At 44.6% G+C, this 25,368-nt stretch overlaps 1 pseudogene; it reads left to right on the top strand.

Moving 5' to 3' along the window:
* The first annotated feature begins 21,539 nt into the window (after positions 1–21,539).
* LOC119053657 (uncharacterized) lies at positions 21,540–21,674 on the top strand (annotated as a pseudogene).
* Positions 21,675–25,368: the final 3,694 nt, after the last annotated feature.

Below are 25,368 nucleotides of genomic sequence, written 5' to 3'. Positions count from 1 at the left end.
TGTTTGTATTAAACTTGCCAAGCACTTCAGCAGATACAAATAATAATCTGCCACTTTTGAAACTTTTAAATTAAAGTGATATAAGCTTAACATATTGTTTCTACACTTATTTAGCATCTACCATGTATGGCAGGCAGTAGGCCAGGCACCAGATAACAGAAATAAATAAAGAAATAGTCGGTTACCACAGGGACTTTGCAGTGTAATAAGGGGAAGTGAGAAATATAAACAGCAATAGATACGAGCCCTGGGAACAGCGGGGACCGCAGCACAGCTGAGGAGACTCCCAGCGGAAGGAATGGGTCATTCTCCAAACATTTATCAAAGGCCTACTGTGCTCCTGATGCTAGGAATAGTTAGAAGACAGCCCCTGTTTTCAAGGAGCTCCCGTCTCCCAGAAGAGTCAGACAAACAGATGAGTATGAAATGACGTGACACAGGGCATATGAGGGACATGCATGGGATGCAGGGGGGACTCCAGCTGTACAAAGTGGCTCCAAAAAAGGCCGTACCAGTTGATATGAAAGAACCCTGTTCCCAGCCCAGTCCGGTTGGCCAGGGAGTTTCCTGGAGGAAGTGACGCCTGATTAGACACTTGGAGGACAAGTGGAAGTTGGCCGGGCAAGGGCGTTTGAGACAGACAGCAGCCCACGCGCATGCGTGGTGGGGTGAGAGCGCAGTCCGTGTCCAGGAGACTCGGCGTGCCTTCCCCACACACCCCCGGGATCGCCCGGGCCACAGGCCTCCGGTGGGCTTATCAGAAGCAGGCCCTGCGAGATGCGGCGGCCTGCTTGCTGAAACCACCAGACGTGACGCTTGAAGAGAGTCAGGACTGGAAACAGCACACGCACGTACACTCGCCTTGCCATTTGTGACCAGAAGCCCTAGATACGCCCTAGATGGTGAGGACCAGACTCCGAGCTGAGGATAAAAAGGGAGAGACTGGTAGATAAAAGAAAGCTGACCAATGACAGAAAATGGGAAACGAGAGCAGGCTGCCTCAGGAAAGCCCAGAAAATAAATTAGGTAAAGGTGAAACCACAAAGCTGATCCGATAATAACCTAGTTTGTGGCTTCAGTGAAGGTCGGTTAGTGAGACTGAATGCTAAAATGAAAATAAAATGGAGAATGAGCACATCCAACGTAACAAGTGCAGTGGACATCAGTTGTCTCCCTGTGCTCGGACCTAGCCCATTCTGGTGCCAAAGCCCCCTCCCCAGCATGTTTTTCAGGTGGACCAGACCCTCCTGGCCGCCTACGGGTTTTATCCTCCTGGGGATAGGACCCACGCCAGTCCCAGGTAGCTCATTCCCGGTGACCCAGTGATGGTCCGGGTTCTGCCAGCACTTTCCTGGTGGAGTTCAAGGGAAGGAGCCCTTCCTCTCGGAGTTGGAAGCAGGCTGCATGTGAGCCTTGGGATGCCGGAAACCATCTTCTTCGGTGGTGAGATGAAGTCTTAGTTACATCCTTCCAGTCCCTGAAGCTGGCGTCCAGCCCCGGGCTCCTCTGTTATTTGAGCTAATTCCCCTTTTTGCTGGAGCTAACTGAAGTTAGAGTCTACTGCTCAGAACCCAAACGTCCCGGAAGACAGGGAACCTGCCCTTGTTGTGTTCCCGTCCTGTGTGGGCACAGAGGTCACTTTATCTGTGTTCATTCAGAAGAGACGGTGCCCAGGGAAGTACCAGGGCCTCTGCGTTCTGAGACCAGCAAGAACACAGCTCAACAGCTGATGTTGCTGGTGATTACACCACTGTCGACTCAGGTAAAATGTAAAGGTGCCAGAGAAGTCAGGAATGAAGATATTTGATATTTTAGTGCAGAAAACTCTAGAATAAACAAAATATCAAAATTTAAATTACAGACAGGATCAGACCCTGCATTGGGTGACTCATCTCCACTCGCCCACCCCAATTCCCACCCTACCCCTCAGTGGCTCTATGCATCTTGTAAGATTTATCACTTCCTGTCTGCGTTTCTGTCCTAAATAGCAAAACAATGCTTAAAATGGGTGTGACTCCTGTGTTCATATTGGGGGACACCAGGACAAAGTGGAGTCAGAAACTACCTAAAACCTGTGCCTGCTCCCTACAGAGGGAGGGAGGGGGGAAGAGGGATGCGCCCTGCACCAGTCTGCGGTGTGGGGGGGGGGTGGGCGGAGCAGGGGAGGGGACTCTGTCTTCACTGCCAAGGTAGCAAGCGGGAGTGCGGGGAGGGGGAGGGGACTGCCTGCCCTGTAAGAAGGCCTTGCTCACCAATGTTACTAAAAACATCACACCCTTGCCCTGGCCGGGTGGCTCCATTGGTTGGAGCGGCATCCCATAAACCGACAGGCTGAGGGTTCTATCCTCGGTTGGGGCACGTGAGAGAGGCAACTGATTGTTGTTTCTTCCTCACATGGATGTCCCTCCCTCCCTCTCTCTCTCTCTCTCTCAAAAAAAAATCAATAACCATCCTTGTGTAAGGATTACAAAGTTAAAAAAAAACAACCACCACACCCTCTCTAGTCCCCTGATGGAATCGGCCAAATCCCCTAAGGAGTTTTGAAGAAACCAGTAAGTAATGAAATGCACATTGTTTTCCCCAGTTCTTCTCTCTTCTGAGTCCTTTAATCCAGCCCCTTTTTCTAGGAGCCTGTGGGGCTAGCATCCCAGTTACAGAATTGTCCACGTCAAGTTCCGTGCTAAGCACAGGGAGTGCGGCTGAAGAAAAAAAGGACTAACGGGCTACCAACTCAGAACTAGAGCACTCCGGAGAGATTCTGGACCAAGACCTGGCCAGATTCTGCTACTAACCCGTCGATGTTTTCATCTGTAAATTAAAGATGATATTTCTTGCCTTGCTATAATCACGGTCTTCCTGAAAAATAAAGACTACAAAACAAAGGATTTCAGACATGGACATTATTCTGTATGTTTAGCCAGAAAATTTTTCAAAAGTTATTTTTTATTTGCTTTTAATTTAACAAAAGGGGGGCTGTTGGCATTATCCATGATTTGTACTGAATGAGAAAACATGTCACTTCATTATCTATGTTAAAATCACCCACACAGCTAACGTTCACGTGCCACATATCACACTAGGTTTAAATGAGAAGGACATATCTCATCTAAAGGTAGAAGGGTTTTAAAATAATGGAATGCAAGGAAAGTTAAAGGGATTCTATGTATCTTCTGTTTATTGAAACTCATTTTTTCATCTGTTTATTAATCTGACAAATAATTTATGGATAAATAAATAAGCATGCAGACTTTATAAATTCTACATGTTTAAGGCCTCACAGGATTACTTCCTGTTATCTTAAAAGACTTTGGAGTTCATTTATAAGAAAGAAAACCAATTTAACGGATAATTTGATTTTACTGACACCATAAATTCTCTCAGGCTCTGAACTCGTCAAATGCATTCCCCCTCTTTATACTTTGAAACCACACAACTTTCTATTTTGTAAGTCAAGGTAGTCTCACTTTTCCTGGAGAATCACCAAAGGCCCTGCTATAGCTTACACAGAGCAGTCACTCAAATAGCATTTAGTTAACACCCACCATGTCCTAAGGGCTGAGCTGCTAGTTGTTGATTCTAAGGGAATAAATAAGGGACAGCTCTCACTCTTGAGATCGTTGTTAAGTGACAAAAGTACACAAGGCATTACAACACAACATGATTAGTGGCAACAGAAAGAAATGCAGAAAGTTCTACGGGCACGTGAAGGCCCCACACCATGGGTTCTGCACCTTTCACATTCTAGGACAAAAAGAGTACAAAACCCACTTCACAGCAGTGAGGGGTGTTATCAGACTCTAGAGAAAGATCTGCAACCAAGTGAGAAAAACCAAACAAAATGGGAAGAGTGGTGTTTGGAAACCTTATCAGGAAGTGTGGATTATCACTCTCTTGAGAGTTGTCCTTTTTACCCCAGAGCACAAGTCTTGGAGTCAGATAGTGAAATCAATCACAGCGCCAGCTGGGAAGAACTGGCTGGATTCCACCTCTGGGGGATGGTCTGGGGGTGGGGTGGGGGGGAATTCTCTGGCTAGGCACCCTTTCGCTGGGGCTGCAAGCAGCAGCTGACTGGATTAGTTCACCCTCCACCCCCCATGCCTTTCCCAGGTGTTCTGGTAGAACCCGCCCCTGGGAGTCTTTGAGTCTGGGGGGAAGGAGAAGGGAGAGAGGAACTGAGCACAACAGAAATTCTCAAACGAGTTGGAAAAATGAATTCTCTTTCGCACTAAGCCAAAGAGGATCCCTTTACTATACCAAGAAGGCTACAATTTCTTCACATTTATTTTGGCCACATCCCCATGAAATAAAAGAACTGACATTCGTGCGGATTCAAGTTATTTGGAAATAGCCCCCTACCTTCAATACCAATAATTGTAATCAGTTTCCCACAGGTTATTTGAAGGCTGTGGACCATTGACACTTTATGCAATAAATAATTTGCCAAACTGTAAAAACCTGTTTGCTAGCACAAGCAGACACCCAGCCGTGAGAAAGCTGGGACCCAGACAGATTAACTGAACTCAGTGGTAGAATAAAATCCAGAAGACCACACTGAGGGCTTTGGTCAGAAGGTGACTTGTATACTTTATGGCTCTCACCCACACAACAATATTGCAGAGGAAAGAATGGTAGTGTTCATGTTTGTGAGAGATTTGTTACATTCAACTAGCTTTCCTGTACATTTTTTTCCCTGGCAAGACCAGTGTTTCTTCCTAGCTAGCAGCTTAGTCTCCTTGGACTCGGGGAGGATAGCCCCAAGGCTCAGCCTTGTACTTCCCGGTATCCTCACATTCACTGTGGAAGGTCCACCTGGAAGCCTCCCAGGGCAAGTCCTCCTGAGAAAAGGGGCGAGGATACCACCCAAAGAGTTCTGTGAGCTCCACCTCCAGTGTGCATGTGTTCCCAGCCCTGGCGAGACCATCATTGGAATTTAGCAAGAGGCCTGCAGAGTAATTGCTGCGGGGCTGACAGCTGTTAAGGGCTCGTTAGGGAGGGTTCGCTTTCCACAGGCAACTGCATTTCTGAGAAAAGGGCCTGCTCTTGGTGGAAAACCACCGCCCCCCAAACTAGCAGCTATTTCTATTTCGAGAGAACAAGTTGTTGAGCCTCAAGTGGCAAGAGAGTTCCAAACTCCTTGATCTCCCACTTGTGGCATGTTCCAGCCACTCCGGACTCAGACGTGGGCCTGGACTATAAAATAAGCACTTGATGAATCTTCCCCTCCCCTCCTCCACACACATGCTGAGAATACACTGAACAGTCTTAGGAGTTCTTCACAATCAAGGAGGAAGTTGGGGAGCTTTGGGTCTGAAAAACAAGGCCAACCGTTTATGGTACACGCCTGGATATTCATTAATCATCTTGTATTTGGGAATGCCAGTAAGTACAAGTTCAGTAGCTGGGGCTTTAGGAAAAATGAAAGAGGAACAGATACCATCCCTGCCCTGAAGGAGCATATGACCTGAAGTGAGAGCTAACCCCATGGAACAATGAAAGACCAAAACAAGGCCGAGTGCTACACATGACTCAGAGATGGCACCTGGTGGCACACACGAGTCCAGGGAGCAGAGAGGTCGCCGAAGGCTGGAGTGAGGTCCTCAGCCTCCCTTTCATCAACCCCTCCATTAGATGCTCTCAGGACTGTGTCCCACCCTTCCTGTCCACTCTGATTCTCCTACTTTGGTGGTTCCCAAGAGCCCACTTGAGGACTCCCAGTTACTGTTCTGTACCCAACTTGAGTGAGTATAACTGAGTGGGTCTTCTCCATTCTGCAGCACGTTAGAATCACCTGTGTAGCTTTAAAAATGACCTCTGCCCAAGTCCTGTCTCAGACCGATTGAATCAGACTCCACAGTGAGAGGCCCCAGCATCAGACTGAAATGGGCAGCCAGGTTGAGAACCACTGGTTTAAGCGATAGAGGGTAGTTTGCAGACTCACAGAGGAAAGACAAAGGAAGGGCCAGGGGGAGCTGCCCTTAGGAACAACTGGAACCAGGACACTGAACAGAGTCAAGTTCTTCTCTGTCCCCTGCTCACTTGTCTCAGGTATCTGCTGCCTCTTCTCAGATCAGTTCCTCCGGGACATGGGAATCATTGCTAGTAGCAGCTTGAGTTCACACTTAGCAACTGGAGAGGAGAGGGTTTCCTTCTCTCGGTTCCATGTTCAATCCCTCTAACCCCCAAATTTAAAAAGAGCAAAAACTCTGATTGGCCACTCCTTGCCCTATGTTCAGATGTTATTGTTGGTCCAGCTTGGTTCTCTTTCTTGTTCCTACCCCTGAGGAGGATGCTGGGGGAGACTGAAACAAAACCCAGTGGTGTAGGCATCATTTAGGAGCTTGTTAGAAATGGAAATTCTCAGGCCTCCCCGGCTCAGGCCTCCTGGTTCAGAACCTGCATGCTAGCAAGAGCCCCTCCCTCCACCCGGTGATTCATATGCAACTGAAAGCTTGAGCAGGACTGTTGTATGCTCTGGCATCGTTTTCGCAGGTTGGCAAGAGTATAGGTATTCCTTTCTCCTGGTTCCACGTCAAAGCTGCAGAGAAATGATGCCGCCACTCCCCCTCTGCTGCTCCGACAGCAGCACTACCAACACCAGGTCTTGCCTGGTTGGCGAGAAACCCAGCCAAGCTCCCTGCGCTACTCCTTTTTCTCCTTCTTCAAAACTGGCTCTGAGCAGGCACATGGGGCAGGGTTTGTGGTTCTGCTGCAGTAGCTGATATGGAAGAGAATGTGGTGCTCTGGGCCAAGTAGGGCCCAGCAGCTGGTGCTTATCAGCTGCACCCTGTGATACACACAGATGTGTGCGCGCTGACCTTCCTGGCTGAGGACATGCGAAAACTCAAAGCTTCTCATGGGAATGGAGGACAGGGCCAGGGATCAAGAAGGCTGATGTAGGTGCGATGGCATCCTGCCCACTGCGCCCAAGCAGAGAGCCCCAGCATCACTATTAGTCAACAGGGAGGATCTGCGCTGAAACCTGGAAGCCTAAACATATCATCTAGGCGTTCCGTCACTCTTGCCTGCTGACACTCTGGATGCCCACTGAGGATACCATGTAAATGTTCAGTGGAACCCTGGCCAGGTGGGTCAGTTTGTTGGAGCATTGTCCTCTGCACCAAAAGGTTGTAGGTTCAATTCCCAGTCAGGCCACACACCGAGGTTGTGGGTTCAAACGCTGATTAGGGTGCGAATGGGAGGCAACTGATCCGCCTCTCACTGTCTCTGTCTCTTTCTCTCTCACTCTCTTCTTTCCTTCCCTCTCTCTCTAAGATCGATGAACATATCCTTGAGTGAGAATGTTTTTAAATGTGTGTTAAATGCTCAGTGGACTCCCTAGGCCCTGAGCCCACCTTCTGCGTCCAGACAGTCAACCACTTTTTTCTGTTACCTTTTCCTTCCTCCACCCGTTCCCTTTCCCACTCCAAGAGGAGAGGGTGAAAATTAGTGGCACTTAATAATATTAGTTTAAGAAATAAATAAATAAACACATGAAATTTTTTATATTTTTGGAAGAAAGAGAGAGTTGAACTTGGCTTTCATCTACTCTGATGGATAAATACCATCACTTCTGGGAAATTAAATAGAATGACCGCATAAAAAATCATCACTTCGTTTTTGTTTATATCTCTCCTTCATCTTCACCCTCCACAAACAAGAAGTCCTCTCTATGTTTCTATTTCAGAGCCTCAAACTTTTTATTCCCCCTAATATGAGCTACAGTAAAAGTCTGCCTTTGGTCTCCATGACTTCCTACCAGAAGTGCCTCTAAAACATAAAAATAATTCCCCCTCCCCCCAATTATTAACTTTCACCCCCAAAAGAGATGTTTCTATCCCCTTATTTCAGAGCAGAATTAGAACTGAGAGCTGGCTTAGCCACTTCATTTTGTAGAGGAGGCAACTGAATTTCAGGGAAGGGACCGGATCTGTCAACGTACAGCTAAGAAAGAGGCAGACATGGGTTTCCTGAGTCCTGATCTTGTCCTTTCTCCTTTTGTACCACAGTGTAGCCTGTTGGCTGCCAGCTATTAGCCCTCACCACCACCACTATCCTGTGCCTAGAAGGCAGCCTCTGACAGGGCCCGTAAGTGTTGGGTCCTACAACCCCACCTCTAACGAAGGTGAAAGGACCCAGTAGGATTCCAGTGGCCAGTTCCACACCAGCCTTAAAGTTACAGTCCTGATTTCCCAAAAGCCCTGCCCCCCCACCCTTGTTTTCCTTATTCAGCCCAAGCAGCAATAGAGAGGATTTTGCTCAAACTTTCCAAAATAACTTCCCTTTGGGATGAGACCAAGCTTGTATAGCTTCAGGCCAAAGGAATATTGAGAAGTTTACGGGCCACTAAAAATAGACAGTTACAACAGAAACTCCCTCCTATTTCTGCCATGTTTCCCGTTGGTTACACAAATATGAAGGCAGACTCTAACCATGAAGGGTGGAAAAAAAACACCACATGCTTCAAGCTACAGCGTAATTAGATGGAAAATAAGTTTAAGAAAACAGTGCTGTTTCAGGAATAGTTCTGACCCAAATATCACACCTGGAAAATAGAGGACCCATTGGCACATCCTCTGGCCTTGAACCCTTCCTCCCACAGCCAAAGAGGGGCTGGAGTAACGGCTAGACTCACCCCCAGCCAGAATGGCAAAGCCACCACAGGCCTCTGCCCACTTGCAGGATTCCACCTCTTTTGGGAATGGAAGCCAGATTTAATCATGGTGTTGGTCCAAGAACATCCCAGAACAATTCCAACAGAGCAAAGGGTTTCTTTGAAGCATGTTTTGGCTGGATATTCAGAGTATACCTTGCCTTCTGCCTAGAATAGGTCCGTGCCTGGCTGCTTTAAAGATTTTGTTTCACTTCATTCACTTTATAAAGCCTGAAAAATAACCAAGTTAGGTATGGTCTTTGGGTCCCAATGTACCTGGTTTCTTGCCAGCCACATACCAGGAATTCTGAAATACCTGCCCCTGGGGTGAGGGCTGTCACTTGGAGGCTTGAATTACTGCAGTGTCCACCCAGCCTATATGACATTCTACACGGCACTGGGATGAAATGACAGGATCCTACCCAGTGTGTAAGAGAAAGCAGCTATAGCCTTGGTTGGTCCTGAAGCCAATGACTTTAATGGCCCTTGGGCTATTGCAGTTAAGTCATAAAATATATGAAGTTACACAAAATAAGAAAAAGAATAACTGAGGTCTGCGGAAGAGAAGGCGTATCTTTCCTATCCACTTTGTCCAGAAGGTGAATAGGATTCTGATGTGATCCTCCAGATTCTGGTTCTCCCCCAAGGAATAATTTAAAACTGTGTGTGTTCCCACATCACCTGGACACTTCCTGTACTTGAACTCCATACACATACTCTGCAGTGAGGCATCTCACCATCATTAAGATGGCTCTAGTTTACTTTTAAAGACTCCCAAAAGAGGAAAAACAGCACCTTCCTTAACTAGCCATTAAGAGCTCTTTAGAGAAAGTAAAAATCATTTCTTCCTAACCCAAATCCCTCCTGCTGGGATTTAAATCCATTTCTTGTCCTTGGTTCTTGTTAAAGAAAGGAAGCACCTGGAGTCCCTCCTGTGCTTATTGAAGATGGCTCAGGTTTCCCATTTTATTTCTTTTACCTTCTTATCCATCTTTTTTTAGTCTTCAAATTCTTCATCTTCCTTTGTTATTATGAAGTCCCAAAGTAGTCACCTGAAATACCTGAAATTGGACACTAATGCCCATAATATATGTCATATTATATAATATAATAAATAAATATTATATACAATAATTACATATATATTTAAAAATCTTTTTTTAACCCCTTTCACCCATTTCTCCTGCCTCCCTCACTCTCCACTTCTGGAAACCATCAATCTATGCTCTGTATCTTAATTTTGTTTAAGAGTTTAATTTTGTTTTTGTACTAGATCCCACATATGAGAGACAGCACAGTATTTGTTTCTAACTTCACTTACCATAATGCCCTCCATATTGTTGCAAATGGAAGGATTTCATTCCTTTTTATTACTGAGTAATATTCCGCTGTGTGTGTAATAATTTCTTTATCCACTCATTTATCAATGGACATGTAGTTTGTTTCTGTATCTTGGCTGTTGTAAATAATGTTGCAATGAACATGGGGATGCATATAGCTTTTCAATTTCAGAAATAGAATTGCTGGGTTGTATGGGCATTCCATTTTTAATTTTTTTGAGGAACCTCCATACTGTTATTCATAGTACCTGCACCAGTCTGCATTCCCACCGACAGAGCATGAGGGTTCCCTTTCCTCCACATCCTCGCCGACATTAGTTATTTCTTGTCTTGCTGATCACAGACATTCTAACAGGCATGAGGTGTTAACTCACTGTGGTTTTAATTTGCCTTTCCCTGATAATTAATGAGGTCAATTATCTTTTCTTGTACCTCTTGGACATATGTCAGTCTTCTTTGGAAAAATGTCTGTTCCCATCTTCTTCCCATTTCTAAAGTAGGATTATTTGATTTTTTTTTTGCCATTGATTTGTATGAGTTCTTTATATATTTTGGAGATTAGCCCCTTATCAGACATGTGACTTGCAAATATTTTCTTCCAGTAAGTCAACTTTTTATTTTGTTGACAGTTTCCTTTGCTATACAAAAACTTCTTGGTTTGATGCAGTCCCACTTGTTTATTTTTATTGTTGCTGTTTTTGATTTTGATATCAGATTCAAAAAATCATTGCCGTGATATAAATCAAGGCATTTACTGCCTGTGTTTTCTCCCAGGAGTTTCATGGCTTCAGGTTTTACATTCTAGTCTTTACTCTTTTGAGATAAATGTTGCATATGTATAAGACAGTGACTGAGCTTCATTCTTTTGCATATGGCTGTCCAATTTTCCCAATACCATTTATTGAAGAGACTGGCCTTTCCCCATTGTATATTCTTGGCTCCTTTCTTGTGAAATAATTGACTATATATGTGTGGGTTTATTTCTGAGCTCTCTATTCTGTCCCATTGATCTATGTTTATTTTAGTGCCAATGTCATACTGTTTTAGTTATTGTATCTTTGTAATATAATTTAAATCAGTTCAAAAAAACCTCTAGCTTTGTGTTTCTTTCTTGAGCTTGCTTTGGCAACTTCAGGGTCTTTGTAGTTCCATACAAATTTTAGATTTATTTGTTTTATTTCTGTGAAAAATGCCTTTGGAATTTTGACAGGGATAGGGATTACATTGAATCCACAGATTGTTTTAGGTAGTATGGACATCTTAACAATATCGATTCTTCCAATCCATGAGCATGGACTATCTTTCTATTTATTTATGTCTTTTTCAACTTTTTTATTAATGTCTTACAGTTCTCCATATACAATTCTTTCACCTTTTTGGTTAAATTTATTCCTAGGTATTTTATTCTTTTTTTTTTTTTTTTTTAAGATTTTGTTTATTTTTAGAGAGGGGGAAGGGAAAAAGAAAGGGAGGGAGAGAATCATCAGTGTGTGGTTGCCTCCCATGCACCCCCTACTGGGGACCTAGCCCACAACCCAGGTATGTGCCGCATCTGGGATTCGAACCGGCAACCCTTTGTTTCGAATGCTAGCACTCAATCCACTGAACTGAACCAGCCAGGGTGATATTTTATTCTTTTGATGAAATTGTAAATGGGATTGTTTTCTTAATTTCCCCTTTCTGATAGCTTGTTATTAGTATATAGAAATGCAATAGATATTTGTGCATTGAATTTGTATCCTGCATTTGAATTTATTAGTTCTAAGAGTTTATATAATCTTTGAAAATGATTTTCATTTGCACTATCTCATTTGAGCCTTAAAACCACCATTCTGTGAGATCAGTGAGCAGCTGTTATTATCTCTATTCTGTAGATTAGACAACTCAGGGAGTTGAAGTGAATTGCCCAGAGTCACAAACCTAGTAAGTAGTTGGACAAGGAGGAGCCCAACGCAAGGCTTCTTATCTTTTGTGAAGAAACCCTGCACTGCATGTGGACTGTGGGGGCCAGGCCCGAGTCTGGCTAGACCTGGCCCCTCCATCCATTGCTCCTCTGCACTCTTTTTACACTCGTGTCAGAGAATGTCCAACACTCCCTTGCACTTGTTGTTTACTCCTGGAGAGTAAAGACCTGATCTTCAAATCCCACCTTGCTGCGTGGTTCAGTCCCTGCCTGTGCTCAACAGGCTTAAGTAGAGTAAATGAATAATGAATGATTTAAGTAGCTCAAATGAATGAATGACAAAAGCATCATGGGGAGGTACGGAGAAGGTGTTTTTGCAATCAGTTTTACTACAATGAGGCAAACACACTTAATAGAATAAAAGGTGCAATTACACAACTAGAGCATTAAATGAAACTTCCACCTTGATAATTTCATGAAGCTCTATTACTCACAGTATATTATCCAGCATTATAACATTCAAATTATAAGCAGGCATTCCTGTGGCTGTAATATATTAAAAATTTATATAATACTATTAAATAGTAAATCAACTATTTTGAGTCATTTCAAATCTAGGAAGTTCTTTTCTCCTATAGTAAATAGCCATACTCTCCATGGTAAAATGGCTCCTCTTTTTTTTCAGGACATTTTCAAACAATGAATATCTAATCTATCACTCGATACACGGCAAATATTTATTGCTCATATTGATGGGTCACATTTATTCCCAACTTCCCAGAGAAAGCTGAATAGGTTAAGCCAGCATAGCATTTATGGAGCATGGCCATCGCTTTTTGTCCCGTAAGAGATAACAGGATATTAGAAAGCCCAACCTCTGTTTACAGAGTGACCTAGCTCTTTATGGCTTGGGAGAAGTTATAGTTTAGATAGTTAAAACTACATATTGGAGCCACAGTTCACAACTAAAAGCACAGTTTTAATCTAAGCACCACATATAGCTGAGGAATTTATGTCCTCAACGACATACTGTAAAAATGGTCTTCTTCTCTGCCTGGGGAAAACAAAACCTTGCATTCAGTTGCCTAGTCATGTACGGTGAGCAAACTAGGAGCCATAATGTATCTTCTCACAATTAATGCAAGTCTTAAAAACCAGGTACTTATAATGTTTAAATTTTCTTCCTGTTTTTATTCACTGTAAAAACTGAATAGAAACAGTAGTGTTTGATGTTATTTCCAAAATGCCATTATAGGATTAAAGGGGGAAAAGGCAAAGGCTGAGTAATTGTTATGTAATTATTTATGGCTTCTTATCTAAGATCAATTTTTTAGAAGTCCTACAAAGGGAGAAGGGAAGTGGTTATTTCCTATACACAAAACTTGCTTTGTCACAATCAGCAATTTGGAGGCCATAATAAGCAGTATAGAACTTGCTGGTTTCTCTACCCGAGAGGACGACTCCCTAAAGACTTTGAACGGGGCTCTTTGATTTTGACGAGCCTAAAATCATCGTGGTGCTCAGCAGCGCACAAGGGGAGGAAATTTCTGGCATTTTCAATCCTTACAACTTGCAGGTTCCCTTAATTTTGAGAGCGGTCCAAGGTAAAGAAGAGAGCATGGAACATTTCCCACAAATGAAAAACTTAACTGTAAGCTAAAATGTCATAGCCAGACTACAAGTTGATACGCAAGATATCTCAGCGAGTTAGAGAGCTCAATAACCGTTGAGGGTTAGCCCCATGAATTGTAAGTAACCAAAGGCTGCCTTCCTAAAGGGGCTACACTTGTTCACTGTAAGGTGCTGGGCATTTTTGGAGGTGACGCTATCATTCCATTGTAAGGTTCCCGTGCAAAGACTTGACTAGAAACCAAGTGAAAACCAGAAGGCTAGGTCATGGCCAGTGTAAGTTCAGCCCTTTGTATAGACAAATCAGACCCCAAGCATGATGGGGCTCAGGAACCTTCAAGGATAGGTATGTGTAGTCAGCGGAAAAGCAAACGTACAGGCAAGATGACTAGATTCAACGTCTACTGTCTCAAGTTGGGTCATGTGGGAAGCACGTTCTGAGAACGTAGTTGGGGTCAAAGTTCAGCAATACCAAAAGGACAAGGAGGCACAGACAGTATCCTTACTACCATTGAAGTTCAAGAGTTTGGGAGGCACTACCCAGACACATAGCATGGTTAAAGGAAACCGACAGAGTGGAATAGGCAGGCAGGTAGGTTTGACCTTAGCTCCTGTCATCCTTCTCCTCTGAAACCAAACACCCAAGCTACATTGAACACTTTGATACTTTCTGAAAAAGCTAAACTTTCTTTTTCTTGCTTGCTTGCACACGCTGCTACCTATACCTGGAAGGCGCATAATTGCCCCACCCCACCCCACCCTCCACGCAGTCAGGAATAGCTTTTTACGGAAAGCCTTGCCTGATCCATGCCTCGCCCCAAGATTGGATTAGGTGATCCTTCCCATGTACCTCATTCCCCCACCAAGAAACACCATCAGTAATGGAACTGTGTATCTTATAACAGTTCAACTTACTTTTTCTTTTCTTTTTTATTTTCCTTTTTCTTTTCATTTCTTTTCTTTTCTTCTCTCTCTCTCTCCCTCTCTCTCTCTCTCTCTTTCTTCTCTCTCCTTCAGGAAGGGATGGGGAAGGAGAGAAACAAACATTGATTTGTTGTTCCCCCTATTCCATGCATTCATTAGTTGATTCTTACATGTCCCTGACCAGAGATCGAACCCACAACCTTGGTGTTTTAGGACAACACTTGGTCCAATGCTCAACCTTATTTTTAATTAACAGGGAACACTTTCCTCAAAAGAAGTTTTACATCAGAATCTGATGCGAAAGAGCAGACATTCTGTCTGCTTGGTTTCATTGCTTACCCAAGGAGGTTCCCCTGAGAAATTTCCAAAGAAAGGTTAAAGGGGGTCGAAAATGCTTTTAAAATCCTAAGCCTAATATACATAGAATATAGGCACTCTTCATTTAAAGCTGTCCCATGAAGTACTTGTTTATATTAATACTATTAATCACTGACACAGCCCCAATCTGTATGGCCTAACACCAAATCATCAGCTGTGGACAGCCAGGGTAGCTGTCCCAGTGCGCGCTGAATGATGCAAGCACTGCACACACCCTAAATCTACCCACTAGAAACCCTCCATTGGTGTGCATGTTCTCCGTGCTATGAGCCACTACCACTCAACTCACACTCCCCTGATTCTACAACCACACTTCGACCTGATGTGTACTTCCTTCCTGCCATCACTTTACATCGTGATGAACACCCATCATGGCCCACAGAGTATGAAATGATGGAGCTGGGCCTCCCAAGAAGCAAAGGAGGTGGTTCATGTAAGACTTGGAATGCAAGTTTCAGGGCACCTCATGACACCTCCAAAGAAGCGGCTGAGAAAACCATTAAATATCAAGATTGGGAGGCGATTAGTGTATATCATAGATATCATAGTGCCCCGGGAGGATTAACCCAGAATTGTACAAATGAGAGTTGAAATAATTGAAAGTGTGTTTGCCAGGGCACCAGGACTGGGACATAGCTCCATGGGGACCCCGCTGGAGCGACTCTGCATGCCAAAGGCCTGGGAAGAAAGGTCTCCACAGAAGTAGACAAGTGGGACTTGGGCGCTAACTGCAGAGCAACTGGGCAGCAGGTGCAGAGGGGTATGGTGGCAGGGCTGACCCCAGTTAACAGAGGTCTCCCTGCCCAGAGCGGGAGCTGGGCGCAGTCCAGGGCCTAGGCTCCTCCCAGGGCCTGGAGTAAATGCAGCTCCGCCGCACACAGTACGACTGCCAGGAAAGTCAATGGAGGGACATTTGAAGCCTGATGCTCAGGGCTTGTAAGATATTTATCTCCCTCTGACTTGAGTGGCTTTCTCAGTCCCAGAAAGAAAATGAGCTTTATGAAAGGGCCTTAAGTGGCCTGGACAGTGCCAATAGTAACATAAGTTACCATGGTAGCTAATGCACACATTTCCTTCTCAATATAGTACCTCCTTATCTGTTTTCTAAACAGAATGCATGAAAGAAGAACAAGAAAAAGCAAAGCTACACCTCCTGCAAAAGATGCCATTTCCTTCTGCTTTGCCTTTTCTGGATTCTAGCTGCTGCCCGAGAAGCTGCCCTCTGATGATTGGCTCTCAAGGAGCAAACAGCCCTTACTTCATCACAGATGCAGAAAGTCAGGCAAGGGAATATTTGACTCTCTTTAACTGCTGTAAGGTGGAGGATGCTTTGAGGCACCAGAGGGAATTGGGAGAATTATTCAGAGTCCACTTATGATGACATTTGCAGTAATTATGGAAGAAATGAAAACACGAAAAGCTTTTTGAAATGATGGTCTTACAACATTTTAGCACGACATTGTGTGGAGGCTTTTAAAACTTCTTTGATGGAGACAATATGGAATCAGAACCCAACTGAAGATGAAAGGGTTTGGGTGGGGAGGGGGTATGAACTTACTTCTTTGTTTCATTGGTTCTGCTCCAGTCTTTCTTCTTCACAGAAACCAGACACAGGGGGAAAAGAACCTCTGAGGTCATCTTATCGATGCCCTGCAGGGTCAGTGCCAGTCTATTCTCCTTAGCCTGAGTGAAGAGCTTTATTCAGGCAGTTTTGAAAGGATTTAAGTAATGCAGTTCCCACCATTTCCTTTGGCAAATTTTAGTATTCACAGCCTTGAGCAAAGGTTTCCTAGGTTTTTCATTGCTTTTCACAAAATGGCAGGTAGATAATGGCTTCTGGGACAACAACGTGCAGGCTCTCCTGTTGGTAGAAAGACCGCATACGTCACAGGGACCTCCCCAAGAGCAGGCTCCCAGGATGCCTCAGTGCAGAGAGTGCTTTTGCGTTGCTGTGGAATTGCGGACAATTTCGTTTTCTTCCTTTTCAAGTTTTGTCTTACAATGTGGAGGAGGAATCTGCCAGGTGCTGCAAGCCCACATTGATCAGCTGGGGAAAATCCCCCAAGCCCCCTGCTAAGGGACAAGACCGTACAGAAAATCCACAGACTGGTGTATGGCCCAGCAAGAAAGCCTCTGCCCAGAGCCCCGTCGGTGACTAACCCGGGCCAGTCAGAGTCTGTCTCTTGCAGAATCTTGAATATAAGATACAAGAACACTGATTGGCAGTGCGTAGAGAGGCCTCACTGGGAAACCAACGTTAGGAGTAAACAGAAGTCATGAGGATCCCTGAGCTGCGCGCTAGCAGAAATACCCGAGGGAGGAAAAAGGGTACAGGATGAAGCATGGTTCAGGTGGCAGGTAGGTGCTGGGAAAGTCCAAGGAAAGACAAGAACTGCTCCACCCCTGTAATGGTGGAGATTCAAAATGTCACCCTGACGGAGTGGCAATATAGACCCTAGAGAAATCTCAGTTCTCTCCAGTTCCTGACCTCTATGTCCTCTTCCATGAGGACCCTCTGCCCTTCAGTCTGCATCTGTCCTGAAAACATCCCCCATTACTTAAAAGAGTCTCTATTCCCTCAGAGCCTGGGGAGCCAGCCCCGACTTCTACCCCAACTACACCTGGACATGGGCTTGGGATAAATAGGGAAGCAATGGGAGTAGAAAAAGAGTTCTGGTGCAAAATCTATAGGACATAAGAACAATTTGCAAAGCCAAGTTCTAAAAACTCATTCCTGAGCCTACTTTTGGCCATTGGCCTCTACAGGGGATGGAGTAACTTGCTAGATGTTTAGTGTGTGGCAACACGGGAAGAGACTCTCTCTCACACGGACCCCCTCAAGATGGACTCGGGCACAGGCTGGCACACGACTCTGAATGGATGCTTGCTGGGACAGGCAGGTGAAACGGGGGCAGAGTCATAGGACTGCCCAGTCCTTGTCACCTCTTCCCCTCTGGCAGCAAGGCTGGGAAGCCACAGACCCAGAAGCCAGCATTGCACAATTCCAGGGTGAATGAGGCCCTGGAGATGCACAAGGCAGCCCTGCCCGTAGCCCTTTCGAATGCCCACTGGCAGGAAAGCATGCTCCCTCGGCAGCTGTAGACCCTGAGCCTGCCCCCACCTACTCTGCCTATCTCCAACCTGTGCCATCCTTCTCACTGTGCTCCCCAGGGATAGCCCAGACCTGATCACTTTCCAAACAGCAGGGCCATCCTGCTCAGCCTCCTTTCCCCACACCCACGACAGCCCCTTTCACTGTGACACAGGAGGAACCCAGACCAACAGCATGAGCCAACCATGACTTTTAGCCACTAACCAATGGCAACTCTTCCTCCTCTGAGTAAGAGGCATGTGATACAGGACCTCCCTAGGGGACTGGGGCAGCTGAACTCCTATATTCCTTTTTGTGTGTGTATGTTTTTTGTTGTTGTTGTTGTTGTTGTTGTTGTGTGTGTGTGTTTTAGAGAGAGAGAGGAGGGAGAGAGAATCATCAATTTGTTGTTCCACTTATTTGTACATTTACTGGTTGCTTCTTGTTTGAGCCCTGACCCACAACCTTGGCTTATCGAGACAATGCTCTAACCAGCTGGGCTACCCAGACTAGTTTGCTCTTTAATCAGTTTTTTTTCAAATTGATTTTTAGAAAGAGGGGAAATAAAACATCAATTTGTTATTCCACTTATTTATGCCTTCATTGGTTGCTCCTTGTATGTGCCTTGTCCTGGGATCAAACTAGCAACCTTGGTGTATGGGGACAACACTCTAACCCACTGGGTCCCACTGGGGACCCGCTGGGGACCCAGTGGTTCCCAACCTTTTTGGCACCTTTTGGTTTGGGAACCAAAAAGGTTCCCAACCTTCTTGACCGGTTTCATGGCAGACGATTTTTCCATGGGCCAGGGATTGAGGACCCTAGTTCAAACCAACCGAGTTACCTGGCCAGGGCACCCAGCTTGCTCTTTTATCAAAAGAAATAGGGGGTGCTAAGGAGGGAAGATAGTACAGAGCAAGCACATCTATCATGAAGTTTCTTTACAGCAATTCATTACCAAAATAAATTGGAAAGTCTGGCCGGGTGGCTCAGTGGGTTGGAGCATCATCTCACACACTGAAAAGTTGCAGCTTCCATCCCTGGTTGGCAGTGTGTGCAGGAGGCAACTGATCGGTGTTTCCCTAGTCAACTCTCGCAATCTATCTCTCTCTAATCAATAAATAGATCCTGGGATGAGGATTTAAAAAAAAAGAAATAGAGTAATTTCAAAAGCAAAGATGCAACTTACTAGTGTGATTACGTGTAGTCACAAAGTAGAGAAAGGTGATTGATTGACTTCTTGTGGTTTTTTAAGTTTCAAATCTAGTGTTTGTAAAGTGCACTCTTTTAGGAGAAAGTGGCTGACAAAGGTGCCTACAACTGGGGAAATGTTTTAGAATTTTTTTCCCAATTGAGATTTTTAGAGTAAGCAATTCCAGAAGTTTTCTGGAATTTGTGGCCAAAAAGTAGGTGGGGCTGAAAGCAGCCCCTCTTTTATCCAAGTACTGAATTCCTTAAATATCTATGCACAGTTTTTGTTCCCAAAATACGGTTATGATTTCAAGGTGGCCCATTGTTCAAACCCTACATGCTGGTGCTGTCTCTTGGCCGTGGATTGCATTGGAATTCTGGGTTCTGAGAGGCAAGACCTCACAGTCTGCCATGCAAGCTGGCTCCGGGTGCCTGTCTGGAAAGCCACTCGGCCAGGGCACTTCCAAGAAAAGAACTGGGATGGAGTGGGCATACTCGGGCCTGCTTACTCATGAAGTGCATCCCCTGGGAGTTTGTATTTAATTGACACACCCTGCTTCCACCCTCAAAGCCAGGGCGGGTCCATCAAAAGCTATGGGAATGCCTGCAAGTTGCAGGAAGGTCCTCTGCTCTGAAAGCAGGACTGGAGAAAGGACATTGTGTTGTAGGAGAATAAGTTAACAGGAACCACTGATGGAGAGAAAAGGAATTCTTGCCCTCACTCAAAATCTAAAAACACTTTCACCTGCTAGAATGAAGCTGGAAACCAGGCACTTGTTGACCACACACACCATGATTACAGGGCAGACCTCTCCCCAGAGCTCAGCTTGTTTGCAATGGGACTTTGCAATGCACGACTTTCCATCCTCATGGCTACATTCTCCATGCTTTGGCTCTCTGAAATTCTTTTGTAAAACAGAGCCTCAAATCCCCCACTTGCAAGTCTATCAAGATTCTATATGAGGATTTAGAACAAGGCTCAGCATTCACTAGAATCGCCTGGCCTTCTTTTCTCTCTTTCGATTGCTATGTTAATGAATCTGTTGAACCTACAAGCTCCTACACAGTGGGAGAGCCCTGCATCTGAACTCTGTCTGTCCCACTTAGAAAGGAAGAGAGGCCCTGGTCTGGCAAAGGGGGTCAGGGAGTTTAGGAAACCTTCCAAGACTCAGATCATTGTGTGGAGATGTAAGAGATCACAGCTCTCCTAGTTATTGCCAGTGATAAATGGCTGGGCGGGCAGTTCTCTACCACAAGAATTGCTGAAATTGAGGAAGCCTCCTGGAATGAACGGCAATTGAGGAGGAAGCGAGAGGCCTGTGACAGAGTGACCTTAGTGGCAGAAAAGCCATGTGTCACATTGCTGCAATAATTTACAGTGCATATTTCTCTGTCTGTGATTTGCCTTTAAATAGAAATTGCAGACCATGCAAGCTCAGCAGCATCAAGTCTAAGTGCAAAGTCCTGCCAGTGGGAAACTGCAGGGAAGGAGTGCACAGGCTTGGGCTGTGCATAGAGGAGCCCTGCTGTTCGAGTTTCATCCGCTATTTTTTAATGAATAGTGGATTTGTGACAGTTATAGCTGGAAACGAGCAGCTTTTATCTCAGAGGTTTCCAACCAATTCACGATTCTCAGCTGGGCACTGTGCCTAAATCCTCCTAAGCAGCTCAGACCCCGAGCCCATCTCTTAGTCCGTACAGGTGTCCCAAGTCTCTGAGAGGAACAGCAGTGTCCACTAGTCTGGACAAAGGCACCCATAACATGGAGACCCTCTGGCACCATGTCAGCCACACGCATCTCCACATTTTGTCTCCATTACTTCAGAAACGATGCTGAAATTTATGAGAGATGGACTGGGCCGGGTTCCCTCTTCAACACAGGGAAGGAAATGCACAAAGCCATAGGAAACTTGCGTTCCAGAAGTGGGATTTCTGGGGATTCAAAGATGGTTCCACCGCAGGCAGTGCCATAGGACTCGCACTTGGTGGAGGAGTGGGCAGGAAGTGCCACCATCAGGCTCCCCGGCCAGTGAAAAGAACACTTGCCCCCTGTGGCTTTCACCCAGGAAGCCCTGCTCTTGGGCCCAGTTCCTTCAAACCGCAGTTCTGTCTGTCTCTTCCCAGCGTTTGTCAGTCGTGAACATGCCTCCTCTTCCTTTGCATCTGGTGGAAATTTTCTATCCCTGAGTTTCCTCAGGGAGAATTTTCTCCTGGATAGGTTGAGTTGAGGGAAGGGCTTGACTCGGGCATCGCAGCTTAAATACCATATTCTTCTTGCATCCACTCCCTGTCCCCTAGTCAGATATGGTCATTCAGATGGTTAGCAGGTAGCTGGTGAAGGCAAGGCATTCCACTCTCCAGGGCTTGAAGTGAGTCAACAAGGAAACAAGATCTACTCGATTGTTAAGCAAACACTCTATGGGTATTTGGCCTATCGCTTCTCGGCCTTTTGGCTAAGATCAAGTGTAGTATCTGTCCTTATCAGTTTAATATGGGTATTTGGCCTAAACAAGATCCTTTATATGCAGCACACTGATAGAATTTTAAATGCAGAATATTGAAAACATAGTGCCAAGGATCAGTGCTCAAAATAAACACAGAGGTGAAAGATCACAGAACACAGAACATGGGCCATAATTCAAAAGGACAATACAGCATTTTAAAAGCAGACACCCAGAAAAATAACTGCTAAAATGCAAAATGTCAGACACGAGGCCTGATAATCAGGGCTTACACACACATACACGTGAGCATTTGGATGCATGTATGTGTAGAAGAGAGAGGGGTGGACGTGGGGAAAGATCTCTTGGTCACCACTCTCTCTTCCATATTCTGATTCTAAGAGCAAACCAGTGGCCTCAAGATTAAAAGGTTAGGTTAGGGGGAACCTTCGGGACATTAAAGACAAAGGTCTCAGTGCAGCTAGTGGGAATTCTTTTTATTTTCACATGACACCATGTGATTTGTTTTTACACGGCCCCCTGGTTCCCCAGCCCCATGCCTCGCCCTTTCCTCCACTCGCTCCCCTTCTCTGGCCCTCATACCAATGCTGCAGCAGGGCAGACCTCTCTGAAGACAAAGTATGGACTCTCTTAGAGAATTACCTGCAAGGAATCCTGTCTACCTGATTTGTTTTATCTGACAGCAAGTTGATAAATTATTTTCTGGTCAATAGGCAAAAGAGAACAGCATTGAGCCTGGATGCAAAGGTCTGTCAGCACAGGTTGTTCTGACCATAGTCATTTGAGGGAAAGTCACGAAGAGGAGTCATGGATGTCAGCTGTCACCGACACTAAGAAATCCACGTTGAAATGGAACCAGGATTTCAGAGCAGTGGTTCTGGGTAGGATCTGAGGCAGCAGGGATGTCACGCTTGTGAGCACATCCCTGGATAGAATTCTGCTTCATTGACCATGAGGATCTCTCATTGCTTCAGGAGCTGAGCACATTCCTCTTCCAAAAACAGATAATCTTCACCAAGCAGAGTCTTTGCCTATTTTCAGTGCTGCCTTTTAACTCTCAGATGCAGGGAAATCGACAGTGTGTCGGAGTTAGAGTGCTTGATATTTGCTGTCCCAAGGCACTTGCAGCTTCAGAGCTTCCAATTTTCTTTCAGAAAGTTCATAGGACAATTTGGAAACCAAAATAACAAAAGGGAAGACCTGGGAAGACTGCGGAGAGGGAATTCATCCTCCTGCACACTCTCTTCCTGAGTGCCATTGCTAAGAACATGCTCACATTCATTCCTATTTTACAGACATTTGGACTAAGTGCCAAGCCTTTTTAAGTTTGACTAGAAGGAGAGTTATTCCTTCAAAATTGCTACCTTGATGAATGTTTTTATTTTATCCCCTACATAGATTTAATTGAAAGTCATTTGCTTATTACACTGAGAGAGTCAAGCTCAAAGATATTTAATTATGCCTAACCTTTATCCCATTAAGTAGATTAAAAGTCTGGAGCATTGGCTGGCCTCCTGCATGGCTGTATGGTAGACGTGTATGTTCCACTGCAGTTTGCAGAAAGCAAAAAATTACATCAGCCGTAAAACAGTATTTATTCAGGAATTGATTCTATTTTGAGATTACACTTGGCTTAATTGTACACAGCAAGGAAATAATATGACAGTGAAGCCACTGAATTCATAAATACATTTCTGTTAGTAAGAAAGGCCAAAAGAGTCATCCAATGTAAATTTATCCTTGGCTACTGAGTAATTACTCTTTCAAGGACTTGGAAAATTGGCAAGACTTCTGATTCTGTGCCTGTAGTGTTCTTAAATGTGATCTTCTAATAGAAAAAAAATACCATACCAAAGAAAGTAGATTACGGTATCTTATTTGGGTGAGGCCTCTCACAATGAAATCCCTTCAAAGAGAGTCGGGAAAGAATCTAAGCACTCTGATGTCCAGTAATGCTTATCTACCTGCTCCAATATGTAGGGCAGATCAATATCTTGGTAAAAATCCTAATTGTAAATGATGCATATACCACAATATTATGATGCATGACAAGGTTTTCCTTGATATGTTGTGCTGAGACAAGGTCTGTCCAGAAGAAGTCCAACCATTATTAATATAACAAGAACAGTTTGCACGACATGGATGTAACCTGGCAGCCAAGGAGAGTGGACTGGAATACAATGTGTGAACCAGGATGACTTCACTGTACTAGTCAGTGGGGTGGTAGATGCTATTGAGTGAGCATGTATACCGTGTGCCCATCACATTCAAAATGACTGAGTGAGTAGAGTAATGAATCTGCATCAAATTTTGCATTAAGCTTGAACACTTTCTGTGGGAACTATTTAGATGATTTAGAAGGCTGCAGCTGTGGGCAACTGGTGACTGGCAGCTTCATCACAACAATGGGCCTGCTCATGCAGAGTTTTTGGCGAAACATCAAATCACCCAGGTGACTCAACCCCCCAACAGCGCAGATTTGGTGCCCTGAGACTTCAAGCTTTGCCCAAAACTAATTCACCTTTGAAAGGGAAGAGATTTCAGACCCTCAATGAGATTCAGTAAAACACAATGGGGGGCAGCTGATGGTGATTGCAACAAAGGATTTTGCAGAATGTTTTGAATAGTGGAATTGATGCTGGGAAATTGTGTGAGGTCCCAAGGTATCTACTTAAAAGAGGACTGAGGCATCATTGTCCTGTGTACAATGTTTCCTGTATTGTCTTCAATTAATGCCTCTATTTTTTCATATTACATGGCTGGATACCTTTGGGACAGACCTTGTGTATTAAAGGTGGTGATACCTGTGTTCAAAAGGATGTGGAAGAAATCTCCATTGGGTGAGGGTGTGTTTGTGTGCAGAGGTATGCTGGTAAATTTTTAACCCAGCCTGTGAAATAAAAAGCCCTGGTTTGTAGCGTTGCAAATTTCCACGATGCAGATATCCCACCATGACTGATTTCAAGCCACCAACATGCCTTTACTGAACACAACTGGGAAGAGACACACACTAGCACACCATTGAATTCCCAGCATACAAATATAATAGATGCAAATAATTAGGAAGTGACAAATTTTAAGTATTTATCTTTGCTTTGAAAATAATTTACTTAATTATTAAATTTACATAAACTTTATTAATGGCTGTGTTTAGATGTTGACTTGCAGATTTCCTGAAAATTTAACAGCTGGCTATCAGGAACCGGCTCCAGCACACTGTGCGTGAGTGTGTGTGCACACACCTGGTCACGTGAAATGTAACTGAGTTCTGGAGAAGCATACCTATTAGTCAGGCAGTGTGCCAATACTAGAGCTCTTCCTTCTGAGTTTCAAAGGAATTCCAGCCCTGGCTGGTGTGACTCAGTCGGGTGGAACATCAATCAGTAGACCAAAAGGTCATCAGTTTGATTCCCAGTCGGGGTGCATAGGAGAAGGGCAACCAGTCTATGTTTCTCTCTCACATTGATGTCCCTCTTTTGCTTTCTCTAATGGCAGTGAAAAAATGTCCTTCAGTTAAGATTTAAAACAGAAGAATTCCAGAGTAAAGCAAAATACATAGTGGATAGAACAGAAATTGGCCACGATCAGGAATCCAGAGTAATCCCAAAAGCCAGTGTCTAAGGGTGACATCCTGGGAGTCTGGGTGACGTGAATGCCAGGCTGCAAATGAAAAGACGCTTTCACCTTGGCGGACCCTGCACCCACGGCACAAGATTCTAGTGTAACCCTGTCAGCTAGTTACTTGGAGAATACTATGTTTTTCTTGTATCTGGATTTTTAGCAAAATATATATGAGGGGG

Source organism: Artibeus jamaicensis, unplaced genomic scaffold (assembly GCF_021234435.1).
Source record: "Artibeus jamaicensis isolate MK-2021 breed Jamaican fruit bat unplaced genomic scaffold, CSHL_Jam_final contig_391, whole genome shotgun sequence".
Lineage (NCBI taxonomy): Eukaryota > Metazoa > Chordata > Mammalia > Chiroptera > Phyllostomidae > Artibeus > Artibeus jamaicensis.
This window is presented reverse-complemented; position numbering and strand designations above follow the sequence as displayed.